This window comes from Oreochromis niloticus, linkage group LG3 (genome assembly GCF_001858045.2).
Source record: "Oreochromis niloticus isolate F11D_XX linkage group LG3, O_niloticus_UMD_NMBU, whole genome shotgun sequence".
In the NCBI taxonomy this organism is placed as follows: domain Eukaryota; kingdom Metazoa; phylum Chordata; class Actinopteri; order Cichliformes; family Cichlidae; genus Oreochromis; species Oreochromis niloticus.
Genome location: NC_031967.2, coordinates 23,697,698 through 23,711,243, shown reverse-complemented (window position 1 = coordinate 23,711,243; position 13,546 = coordinate 23,697,698). Strand labels below are relative to the sequence as shown.

The following is a 13,546-nucleotide window of genomic DNA, read 5'->3' as shown; positions in this document are numbered from 1 at the left end:
CAAAGTATGAGAACAACCCGAGAGTTTCTCAAGGCCAAGAAATGAGACATTCATCAGTGTCTGAGTCAATCAACTGATCTCAACCTAATCACGGTTACTGCAGAAAAATAATTCTGTCTAACAACATTATAGACGACTAGCTTATTGGTATGTTCTCAGTTACTGTTTAGTCCATTCGTGTTCTTTTACTATTTTTTATGATTCGGCCTTTTCCTAAAATCATTAAAATAATTGATTTTCATGACTCTATATTCACTTCCCTGTTATGAAAAGGCACAAACAGAATTTTAGGGACTATCTAGGTTTCACTTTAAAAAACAAAAGCTGAAATATCAAAAGAACAAAAATATTTAGACCCATTACAAGGCATTTGTGACTCTTTTTTTTTTTTTCTCTTGACATCAGCTGCAGCAAACGCAGCTCCAAAACTCTGGAGCAGCCTCCTCCTACAGTTCAGGTTGTCGGCCTCACAAAACAGATTTTAAATCTCAACTAGAAACTAACTGCGTCTTTCTGTGAACAGCATAGGTTTTTATTTTAATCATGTTTTAACTATGTCATCTTATTGTTTTGTAATTCTGTTTTCCTGATTGTTATATTTGCCGTTTTGCTTAAATTTGCTCAATTACTCAAGTGGTGCCTCTACAAATAGTTCTGTAACATCTAAAATATTCTAATATTATTTATGTATATGTGCAAAGAATATTGTCCAGTTTACTGATTTCCACATTTTTCCTTAAAAAAAATCATCATCTGCATTTTCCGTATGTTTGCGGCTCATTCGAGATTCCCTGATGAAGCAGTTTTCACGCTGAGTGTCGTTTGCCCATCGTGATGTACCTGGTCTTGAATACACACTCCAGTCCCTGAATTGGTACACAGCTTATGTGTGTTAACAAGGTGACAGACTGACGGTCTGTCTAGAGTATACCTTGACTTTTTCCCAATACACACTGTGTTAAGTTTCATCTTCTTGACACCATATGCTGATTCTTAACAATAGTAAATTGGAGGAAATCTTCTGGTTTCTGTTCGTAGTGATTGATCACTTTTCAGGAGAGCAGACGTAGATCCAGTTGGCTGAACTTCGGATGCTAAGTTTTCTTGAGCTTTTTGAAATGTTGCCTGATTTGTTTACAGAATGACAAACCTGGATCTCATAGTTATCACATGATAGTCACTGGGTTCCCAGATTGGTGTGATGCTAATCATTAAAAAAAAGAAAAGCAGTGAAGAAACTTAATTTAGTGCTGAAATGGAGACAGGAAGGCTGACATTTATACTTCAAGTTTTACTGTAATGTGTTATTTAACAAAAGAGGATCATTGCCGACTGCTGGCCTGACTCAGTCATGTATGTGAGAGACCCTCTAACAATAAAATGAGGTTTAATCCATTTATTACTCTTCGCAGCATTTTCATTTCCATATACTGTAGAGGTCTGACCCCAAAGCTGTCAGACCCCAGGTATTTAACCTCCATGAATATATTAAAAGAAGCAGACACACACACACATACACACACACACACACACACACACACACACACACACACACACACACACACACACACACACACACACACACACACACTGCCTCATTGGCTGGACTAATATATGATGAAGCACCAAACTGGCATAATTAATCAACGGCTTAAACAGAAATATCCTGATTAAAAAATGACCTGTTGATTTTGCCCACAAAGCAGGGGGCATGCATCTGTTTTGTGCGTGTGTGTGTGTGTGTGTGTGTGTGTGTGTGTGTGAGGAATGGGGGTATTACCATGCTGTATAAATCCACACCAAGCACAATTAACAAGCAATGGGGAGGAGAAGTAATTAGTATTATCTGCTTATCACCATCAACCCCTATTCTAAGGAAAAGGGGTTAAAAAACACACAATGACACACACGCACACACACACACACACACACGCAAGCACACACACACTAATTCCCTCCAGGCAAATGTGTAAGAGCTAATTACAAGCTCATTTACAACTCTATAGCAGTCTCCTCTCAGACAGGTCCACCCCCTCTGCATCCTCCCCTCCCTTCACCCCCAAACTCCTGCATGTTAGCTTTACCTCTCAGCTCAAGCCGGGAGCACTCAGCAAACAAACGACAAAAGTGACTTCCTGATCTGTTGCTGTGGGGTGTGAAGAGGAGAGAGAAGATCTCTTGATTATATAGACACAGGTGATATAAAGTCAGCGTGGATGGAAAATACTGATAGGAGATAACTGTAACAACATTTGGTGGGTTATCAGTGACTACAAAGAATAAAAAAGGGAAAAGCCATACCTTTGTACAGGTGTGATCTAAAATATGTCATTGCTTTGGTATAACTGAAGATGCCTCACTGAACAAACTCTTTGAGAAATGTTGTGGCCTCTAAATAAAATCTTTATTTAGATCAGCCCTGTGAGAAACTAAGGACACCCTCAATGCTTTTATAGGAATTAAGCAGCAGTAGTAACAGCCAGGTGAGACTACTGCTGCTTGACTCAATGACCTGATCATAAGCAAGTTTGAGCATCTCTATAAAAGCAGAGGTCTTGAAAGCTCGCTGGTCTGGAGCATTCAAGTGTGCATTCAAACTCAAGACAGGAGTGGACGTTCAACCGAGCTCAGACTGTACAATACTGGGAAATGACAAAACATAAGAGTTACATGTCAGACCCTAGAAAATTTGGTTAGCCTGTTAAACATAATTTGTCTTGTTAAAAGTTCATGCCAGCACAATTAGAAAAACACTGAACAAGAATGAACTGTTTGGGAGGAGAATGCCTTGTCTCTGTAAAAAGAACATGGCTGCACAGCTTCAGTTTGCAAAACTGTATCTTAACAAACCACAAGAGTTGAAAAAAAAAAAAAAAAAAAAAAGTACTTTGGACAGACAAGACCAAAGTGGAGACTTTTGGTCGTAATGCACACTACCATGGTAAAAAACAAAAACAACATATCAGCGCAAACACCTCGGTGTGCAACCTGTCAGCACGGTGGTGGAGGGGTCACGATTTGGGCCTGTTTTACATCCACAGGACCGGAACACCTCGCAGTCACTGAGTTGGCCATGACCTCCTCTGTATGCCAAAATATTCTACAGTCAAATGTGTCTGACAACTAAAACTCACCAAAACTGGGTCATGAAACAGAACAATGACCCCAAGCACAGCAGGAAATCTATAACAGAATGACTGAAAAAGAAAAGAATCAAAGTTTTGCAATGATCCAGCCAAAGTCCAGCATTTCAATCAGGTTGGGACCTGATTGAAATGCTGTGGTGGGACCTTAAGAGAGCTGTGCATGAACAAATACCTGCAAACTGAAGTCACAAGTATGTAAATATGACCCACTTGACCCAAAATTCAAGTCAAGTGGCTTTATTGTCATTCCAACCATGTGCAGTGGTACAGTACACAGTGAAACGAGACAACGTTCCTCCAAGACCGTGGTGCTACACATCACATATAACAGACAATCAACACAGAACCACATAAAGTGCAATGTGCAAAAATTACAAAAAAACAAAACAGAGTGCAACACCAGACAGAACAGAACGATACAGACACAACAGTGCAGTAGAAAAGTGCAACAATGATAGTGGGCTGTGCAAAAGACTGAGCATTGTGCAAAAAGTAACTTGGTGTATGAAAGTGTGTGTGCCAGTCCAGTCACTGAGTGTTCAGGAGTCTAACCTTGGGGGAAGAAACTGTTTCGCAGTCTGGCAGTGAGGGCCCGGATGCTTCGGTACCTCATGCCAGAAGGCAGCAGGGTGAAGAGTGTGAGGGTGGGGTAATATTCCTCCACAATAATGTGAGAGACTGATACATCACACAGAAAAGTTATTGCAGCTAAAGCTCTACAAACTGTTTAATCATGAGGTGATTAAACAGTTGATTAAACCACTGTATTGATAAGCTCAGACTATCCAGCGTTAGGAACAGCTCATTAAAGCCAATGACTAACTGGTTAATTAAATAATTTATAGGTTTTATTTTTACTTAGTTTTACATTTTTCTTTTCATTTACAAGGTTTGCTCATTTTGGTCTAGTTTTTGAATTAGTTTCATTTTTTTGTCTTCATTTCAGGTCATATTTGTCAGCTGCAAATTTAAGCCTTTTATAGCAGATATTCTGATGCAAACCCTTCACTCGCAGTCATGTAGACATCAAAATCTAAACATGACAAATGTGACCAAATTAGACCAAACCTGCAAAGATTTCTTCATACAGAGTGTTGTAGGTCTCAGGTTTCAGTTATTTAGCTTTTATTTTTCATTTCAGTTAAATATACTTTGATTTAATTTGTTTTACTTAACTGTAATAACCCCGGTTATGAGATTCAACCACAGTTAAAGCACTCACAACTGCATATTTAGAAGATTTAATTTCCAGAGCCCTGAAGGAATCTCTTAAAGGTCAGTAATCTCGAGGCATGTGCAGTTCCTCGTAGTGCCTGGTTTCTTGACCTTACAGCATTTCCAAGGGAAATCTGAACTCTGTGAATTAATTAGTGGCTCAAAGCAACAGGGTCTTTAAAAGAAAATTCAGCCCTATTATTTGTAACATTTGTGCTTTCCAGGTATCACCAATAGGTGGGTTTGGTTGTTGTTCCCTCCAGCACAATGAACCACCTCCAGACAGTATCATGTTCCCTGTTTGTGGGATCAGCTTACCACAAGCTCACGGTTAGCCGGCAAACTAATTTAAGCCAGAGAAAAAATAGCCCAGCAAATCACTGCTCGCACTGGATTGTTGTTTGTTTCTTTTCTTTTCTTTGCTAATTGTGGTCGCAGAGCTTTGTATAGACCTGCCTACGTGGGGAGCAAAGGTAAAAGATAACAGACTGAGCAAAAATGAACCATTTTCACACTTTGAAACACCCAGAAAACCAAAAGACCTGAATTTACACATTTCTTTATGTTGGAAGAAGTTAAAAAAATATAACAAAGAAATAAAATGTAACAGCACAGCAGCCTGTATAAAAAGGTCGATATGTTCAACTAAATGTACAGCTGAAATATTCAGTACAACAGTAAAGAGGAAACGGTGTGCGCTGATATCATTTCACAAGCTTTGATTTTAGATCAGTTACACAAACAGCGTAGACCTTTTTCATTTATCTGTCTTGTCACAGGAGCCTGGTCTTCCTCTCTGATCCTCTTCATCATATGTAACAGGTGCTGGTGGTTGTTTAGGAATCCTGAGGGATTTAAGGTGGGACTTATTTTTACCTAATACTATAATGCTCATTAATTCCTGCTTTGGTGACTTACCTCCCCTGATCCTCTCTGGACCGCCCGGCTCTGCCCAGCCTAGCCTTGCCCTCTGTGCTGCTGACGCTGTCAGGGCCTCGACGAGGCCCCGGGAGGATAATACAGCACTGAAAGATAGATGTGTCCATGTCTGACGTTTATGTGTTGTAAATATAAGCAAACTGAAATGTTATTGAGGTCAAATGGGATAAATATGAGACAAACCCACAAAAAAGTAAATTAACTGGATGTTAATACTTTGACTTGAATGATTCTGCAGTTATAATTTGGTGTGTTTTTGGTATACCTTAAAAGTATACATTAGTAAATGTAAGCAGAACTTAATTTAAATAAATTCACATTACATACCAATAATGTTTGCTGCTGTTCTGAACTTCTGAGCTTCAGTATGAACTTCATTCAGAGTAAGACACGTTTTACTGCTTTATAACCACCAGGTCATCCGCACTAATGAACTTTTAGTTTGTCTCTGACAGCAAAAACAGACACACAGTCTTGTGGTTTCTATAGGTTCATGTCTGAAAACATTAGGATCATATGGAGGGAGCCCCAAGTTTATTGTGACACGTGTCAACATGTGTCTCCTCCAAGCTGTACTAAATCATAAGAAGATAATTGTTCACACCAAAATGTGACATTTCAAAACATGCTGCACTTAACTGGTAATTTACTCTTTTACTCTGGTAATTTAGTAAATAATACACTGTGTGTAAATATCTGTGAGAATGGGGGAAAGGGGGATTTAAGTGCCGTTGAACGTGGTGTGGTTGTTGTCAGACAGGCTCTTCTGAATGTTTCAGAAACTGCTGATCTGTAGATCTGAATCTGTAGGGTTCAAAAAAAGAGAAAATATCCAGTGAGCGGCAGATCTCTGACTGGAAATGCCTTGGTGATGTCAGAGGTCAGAGAATGGCCATAGTGCTTCCAGCTCATAGAAAGACAACAGTCCCTGAAATAAACTGATACATAAATTACATATTCTTATAATTACACAAAACTGTTCCTGGTATACCTGACTTTTAGGACCTCCACGCCTGAAGTTATCTTCATTATCAGTTAGAGCCCCTCCTCATCCTTTTCTTCTTCTTCTTTGGTGCAGCCCTATAAATTTGGTGCAGCCCTATAAATTTGGGGTAGCCCTTCGGCCTCTCCCCTTTTCGACAATTCCTCTGTAGGAAAGCTCGTGTCATTTCTTTTCCAACACTAATTATATCTTTATCCACCCTGGGGTTTTTTTTCCTGATCTGTGTGAAATATGTTGCATGTAAGTTTTCTACTTTAATGTAAAATTAAATACTGCGCCCTTTTCTACAATTCCCCTGTGGGAGAGGAGCTGGAGCGGGCAAGTTATTAACTTTCTTTTTACCTTTCATTGTCAGACACACTGCACGAACACACCGGTTACACAAGGTATATGTAAAAAAGAAAAGCATCTCTGAATGTAGAACTCATTGAACCTCGAAGCAGAAGGGCTACAGCAGCAGAAGACCACACTGGAAGCCGCTCAAATTAGATGTAAAATTGTTGCCTGGTCTGATGAGTTTTGATTTCTGCTGCAAAATTCAGATGGTAGGTCAGAGTTTGGCATTAGCAACATGAACACAGTCCAACAGAGCACCTTTATGATGTGGTGGAACGGGAGATTCTCATGATGGATGTGCAGCCGACAAATCTGCTGCAACTGTGTGATGCTGTCACGTCAGGAATATTTTTAGCAACTTGTTGAATCTAAGCCATGAAGAATTAAAGCAGTTCTGAAAGAAAACCAGTACTAGCACCATGTACCTAATAAACTGAGTGGAGAGTTAACTTGTTTGCAAAATTTGAATATAACTTCAGTTATCTTTCTGCGATCGGAGCTGATGTTGACACTTACACACTGACATGATGCATTAACGAGGAGCCACGTGTGGTCATTCAGCCTTCAGGGCCTTCAGCCCTCTTCATGCTGTACTAAGCTGTAATGATAAATAATGTTCTGAAATCTCATTTAGATTTTTTAATTGTTTGTGTGGATTATTGAGTTTTGCAATTATAGCAATTAATTAGCCGTATCAAAAGCTGGAATAATATGACCTAATTACTAGTTTATTGATCATTTATTAGGTGTATTTAAATAAATCGTACAGAGCAGAGGGTCTGAGGGCACTATGCTGCATTTTTCAACCAAAACCAAAACTATCTTTAAAGTTCAGCTCCAGCAAACAGTAAGTATGTGAAAGCTGTATTTATATCAGTATCATAGTCCTTTTTTAGTCTGTGTTACTGTAATAAATGCAGCAGTTTTGGTCAAACGAAGGTTTTGTTGCACCTCCAAACATTCGACACAACCTCTGACCTCATGAGCGCACTAAAATACACAACAAAGAAAGAAATAGTGAAAACAAATAGTCGCGCTCACTCGTGGCTTATATTGATTTCCATTAAAGCCATGTTGTGTGATCCTTTGATACAGTGGCTGACAGTTCAACTAAAGTTTAATCTGTAAAATAAATCCGACCTAATCTCCTGTTCCACAACCGCTACATCGAGTATATTAACGTCTGTAACTGCTCAGCAGAAGTGCTTCTACTCAGCCATCACTGCTACACTTCATAAACCTTTTACAAGTACACAACAATCCATCACCTTCTCTATCGATGCAGATAATATCAGTCAGGTCATCTCTGAGACATTGTTGTCATACACCCGGGTTGTGTTGTGCAAACATTGGGGTAATGGTATCATAGCGCCCAACATCTGTTAGTGAATTATGGTGATAAATGAGCCTTGCATTAGCACATCGATCGATGCAGAAGCTATTGTAAGTGTGTGTGAGTGTGTGTGGCTGATGCAGACCATATGTTTCCCTTTTTTTGAAACCACCTGCCTTGTTTTGTGCTTAGAAGCTACCTCTAACATGTCCAGGCCTCTGGGGTCGGCCTCCTCAAGCTGTTCTTTAGCAGTTTTGGCGGTTTGGTGGTGCGTGTTGTCCTTGTGGGGGGGGGGGGGGGGGGTAGCTTAAGCGGCTGGTTAAACAATGTTTAAGTTGGTGGTGAGTGTCAAAGTAAGAGCAAAATGAGGTTTCCCTGCTGAACGCTGCATCGTAATGAGATGATCGATGTTAATTTTACCTGTCAGAGGTTTTAGTGCTGTGGCTGAACAGTGTATTCTCTTCAAACAACACGTGTATGAATACAAAGCTGACAGCTTCTAATGATTATGCTGCTAGTGTGTCTGCATTTGTCTATATGCGTATGGCTCCTGGATCTTTTCCTGCTGGGTTCATGTGACAGCAGGGGCGAGAGGCTAAGAGGCGTTAGCTTGGTGAGAAGGATTACCTATATCTGTTAGGCCTCCTTTTCCTTCCCTTGGGCAGTGTCACGTCTCATTACTTCTGTCCTCCAGCCTGGATAGTCTGGCTTTAGTGGGATGCATTTAAAATGCAGGCAGCCGGGGCGTCCAGGAACACCAGGTTTAGAGGTAGAGTGATATGTGTGCCCTTTGCCTGAGAGGCTTTCTTCGGTAAGTAGACAGGTAAACTTCTCCCAAAGCTGGCGCGGATGGCAGCTAAGCCTTCGCTTGTTTAAGTGAAACGGATGCATGCATCACAGAGATAGACATGCTCAGCGTGTGGTTACAATCTGTTGTTGGGATTGTTGATCAAAACAAGAGTGTCTTTGTGTTTGTGATTGAGACCTGAATCTTATTAACAGGCACCATTACAAGAATGAAAAGGAGAAGGGTGGAGGCTGCAATAGATAGATAGATAGATAGATAGATAGAACTTGTACTAATCTAACAAGCCCCCACCTTTATTATTCAGCACAGTCTGAACTTTCGAGGCAGCTCTCTTCTCGTTTCTTTAAGTAGTCTTCAGGAATAGTTCTCCAGGCTTCTTGAAGGTCATTTAAAGCTCTTCTTTTGATGTTTCTGCCTGATGTTCTGTTCTCTGTCAAGATGATCCCACACTGCTTCAATAATGTTGAAGGCCAATCCAATGTGTGGGATCGTCATCATGCTGAAATATGAAGCTGCTGCCATATTGATGATGATTTGGCCTGAGCATTTCACATTTTGATTCATGACTCCATCAGACCTGTTCCATTGATTTTCATGTCAGTTCTTGTGTGATTTGCCAAATCTCAGCATACTTGACATACTTTCCATTCTGTAAGCATGGCCTCTTGACACCCACCCTTCCACTGTCACCATTTCTGATGAGGCTTCAGTGAACAGTAGATGGATCAACTGAAGGACCAAATGTCTCTCTCACCTTGTGTTAGGATTGTTTCCTGTTTCTTAAGAGTATGACTCTCAGCTACTATTCATCTGTTGTAGATATCCTGACCCTGCACATCATGCTGAGATATGCCAGGTTTTCAGCTAATAGCTCTGTGGGAATCACCTTGATTTTATGTCTGTCAAACTGTGTCACCTTTGCTATTTTTCACAGATTCAACTAAAGAATTTGGATCAAGTGCAATGTCAGTGGCTTAACAAAGATAAAACCATTCCTTTGAAAATGGACAGGTACAAGGATTGAAACTGAGTAAAAAAGCAGTTGACAGACCTCCAGAAATCTTCGAGAATTATTGTTAAGAAAATCTGTGTCCTTGGAAGAAAAATATATGGAAATATAACAAAACACCACTGTAATAGATCTAAAACAAGTTGGCTAGCAGAAAGTTAACGGGAGAAAATTCTGACCAGTCGGAGACATCCAAGTAATTTTTTGAAGTGGGAGATACTGTGGTCCCTGATAAAAGTGAGCGTTTGCTCCTTTTTCTGTTATTTAGTTATGTGTAAAGATCATGTGGCCTTTTTTCAAACATGTTTGACTCTGTGTTAGAGAAAGAAATTTCAAGCCATCAGACAAGGTCATAAAAGTTATTACTGATTAGTTTGTGGTATTTACAGAGAAAATAATTCTAATCTAGTCCATGATAATGATAATAATAAAATGATATAATAATGAAAGCTTTTGTTATTTGTAAACCATAAACTTCAACTCTTAAAGATTCAGGAGGAAAAAAAAGAGCAGAGATCAGACCAGTTTAAATATTTAACCTTTTTTTTCTGATAACAAAACAATAAATAATCAATCATTACAATCATTCATCGTGTGAGTACAGCCAACATTTAATGTCTCGAACAGCTCATATGTAACCATTTCTGTTACGCTGTTATGTAAAATTATGTGTTTTTGGTCAGGTTGGGATTAACAAGAATTTTTTTTCCAATGGTTATCTGACATCAGAGATTAACAAATCGTCATAAGTGTTGTTTACAACACATAAAATGTGATTCTTATAACAGCATTCAGCTTGCATGGCTGCTTTTGCTTCACATCACTGCAATAGCTTAATGTGAAATGATGAGTTACAGTCACATTTTTACTTTTTTAGGGGGGTAGAAATGTGTAGTTCGAGTAAAAATAAAAAATCCATAATTCATATTTTCACATGTTGTCAGATGCCTTGAGTCACGAGCTGAGCACATATAGAGATCTTTTAAACCATTTCTCTAAACCAATTGTCCTAATCACTTGTAAGTCCTTCGAGTCAAGTGGCTCATGAGAAGAAATCGATGACATTAAGCTGAGTAACCATAAACATCCTCTGTGGTCGTTTTCTCTCCACACTCCTGTTAAACATGCTACAGTGAACAAACGCCCTCTTCGTTCCCCCCACATTTCATTCTGTGAATTCCTCTCATCAGTCTGGGTCATTGACTCCGTCTTTCTGCTCTTGCTCCTCCACTGACCCGTGCTGCTTGTCCTGCATGTCTACAAGATATGTTTGTTGACCCCTCGCTCTTGTTGCCCTCACTCCCCCCCATCCCCATCGAGGAACCCCCTGCCGCCTGCTCATCTCGCCCTCCAGCTGGTTCCCTCCACTGTCCAGAAGCTGCCGAGCTCTCCTGGCTTGAGTAGGATGGCTAATCTAGATAGCGGGAGGCCTCCCTCCTGCTAGCATCCACAAGAGAAGGAAACCCTAATTGCTTATGTCATAAAGCTCTCTGACCCAGATAAGCCTTCACTCCCCAAAGCTGCTGAGATAAACCCCACTTTACCTCACCAAACCTGCCTCTCCTGATCCACCATCCCCCTCCTAACCTTTCCGCACCTTCTGCTACGTTATTAACACCCTGAGCAGGGGGAGAAAAAAATGTACATCATGGGTTTTAAAGTTTGATGTCTTTGTATTTAAAAAAGATGACTAAGCATATACCAAATATATATAGTATGTATGTAAAACAAATGAATAACCTAACTTAAATGCACGAGTACTCTAACTCTAAGGTTATTGCTATTTTTTTAAGGCCTCGCTGCTGTACGTGAGTAATAACGGAGGTTGGGATGAAGTGAGTAGAAGGCAAAAACAAAGCCTAACTTAATAAAGCTGGTGATGACCAAGTGTGCGTCCAATGGAAGCTGATCTAAAGTCATAGCATGGCGTTGCGTGCCACTTGCCTTCGTGTGCCTGGACCCAATAATGAAGGCTTAGTCACAAAATGCCACGGCCCCTCGCACAGTTGTCGAGTGCTGAATGTCACACGTGCTCCACTTTATCAACCAACAGATGGCTGGTTAAACCATCAACGCTCGAGCGACGTTACAGCTGAGCACAATGATACTGACGTGTTTTATTTTCTTCATCACCTTTCTTTTTTTTATTTATCAGGATACAATGAAGGCTCTCCTGGGAACCTGACTGGCCATGGGTGTCATCGCAGAGGGAATTCAGTCCATATGAAACAGAAGCCATACAGAGAACTCATTAAACTCCACTGTAACAGAGATCTTAATTACTAAGTATGAACTTTTAATTGGATGCTGTCCCAGCTCACCTTGTAATCACCCGTCACATGCTGTTGGTGCAGGGATGGCTTTAAAGCCTCCCCATCTTAAACCCCGTTACACCACAGGTTAGAGTCAACTAGGTCAAGTGTTTTGGAGAATGATACTCCTCTGATAACTCGTAGTTTTCTCACTTTGAGCGACACGCCTCGACACATATGAAGGTTTTACGTAACGTCACGCACGCTCTGAGTTCAGACGGGCGAAGCCTGCTGTGTTTGAAACGCTTTACTTGGACATGAAGTGTTGCAGTTGTTTTTAAATGATGCTTCTGGAAACTCTGTTGACATTAGATGTCATTGCAAATCCCTCTGGTGAAGTTAATTGATTGGATTTGAGCATTTCCAAGTGCTCAAGGAACCTTCGCATGACTGAGGATGTTTGTTTTCTTACTTGCAATTTGTTTTAAAATTACTTTTCATTAGAAACCTTTACACAAACAATACAAGAAAAAAAATGTAATAATATTTAATTACTATTTGTAAAAACTGGTGGTATAAAAACACCTACAGTAAAGTTATTTTACAGTTTTGTAGGGTGAATGAATGCATTTTTAAAAATTCAGCCCAAGGGAGTCTTTACTCATCTTATAACAGAAGAATTTGGACCCATTTTTATGCCAAATAAGCGTTTCAGTTTAATAAAATAAAAGACAAATACATTTCCTCATCCTCCCACTTTACTCATGCATAAATGCTAATATATATACATGTTTAATTTTGAAGGATTTTTGTACATTATTAATCATCTTATATGACATTATTTCATATCAGTGACTTCCCTGATTTGTAAAGCGACTCATTAACGGAACATTTCCTGAATTCTTTCATTTTTTTTAAAAACGAGTCTAATATCCAATCATTATTGCGATTGTTGTCTAATCCTTCAGTGCGTGATAAAGTTTGACTGAATGCTTTACAATATTTAAAAAATTGTCAGGGTCGCGGGGGGTGGTGGGGGCTAAGACAGGGGTTAGAGGTGAGAGGCGGGGTACTCTGTGGACAGGTGCCAGTCTGTCACAGGCCTCACTACATCTCAGTTACATCTAAATAATCATTATTTTTGTCCAGTACAGCTGAATTTTAAACATGTTCACAATGTGGATGCTGTTACATTTCCTATGATTTAATGAAGTCCAGTCTGAGCCTGCTGTAGGTTCAATAGAAATAATGTGATATTTTAAGTGATATCAGTCTTACCCGTAAGTGTCAATAAATTAGAGCCATTAGCACAGATCCTTTCCCAATTTTTCCCAGATACCTCTTGGAGGTGTTATATTTGTATTTCTCCCCTTTATGAATCAACAACCTTCAATATTTATAAACCTCTCGACTTTTGTTGAATTGAAAACTGACTGAATGGCCAAAATGGGTTTCTGACGTTTCTACGTGTAGTATGTTTGCTAATGTTGGTAAATAGACTGCAC

The 13,546-nt window shown here is 39.7% G+C and overlaps 1 long non-coding RNA gene across 1 annotated transcript in view; it reads left to right on the top strand.

The window, feature by feature from the left end:
• The window catches only part of LOC109201304 (uncharacterized), a 22,971-nt gene extending 9,425 nt beyond the window's left edge, over positions 1-13,546 (top strand). Inside the window, exon 3 of the long non-coding RNA XR_002061334.2 lies at positions 11,945-13,546. This is a non-coding gene — a long non-coding RNA (uncharacterized LOC109201304). The remainder of the gene's footprint in view (positions 1-11,944) is intronic.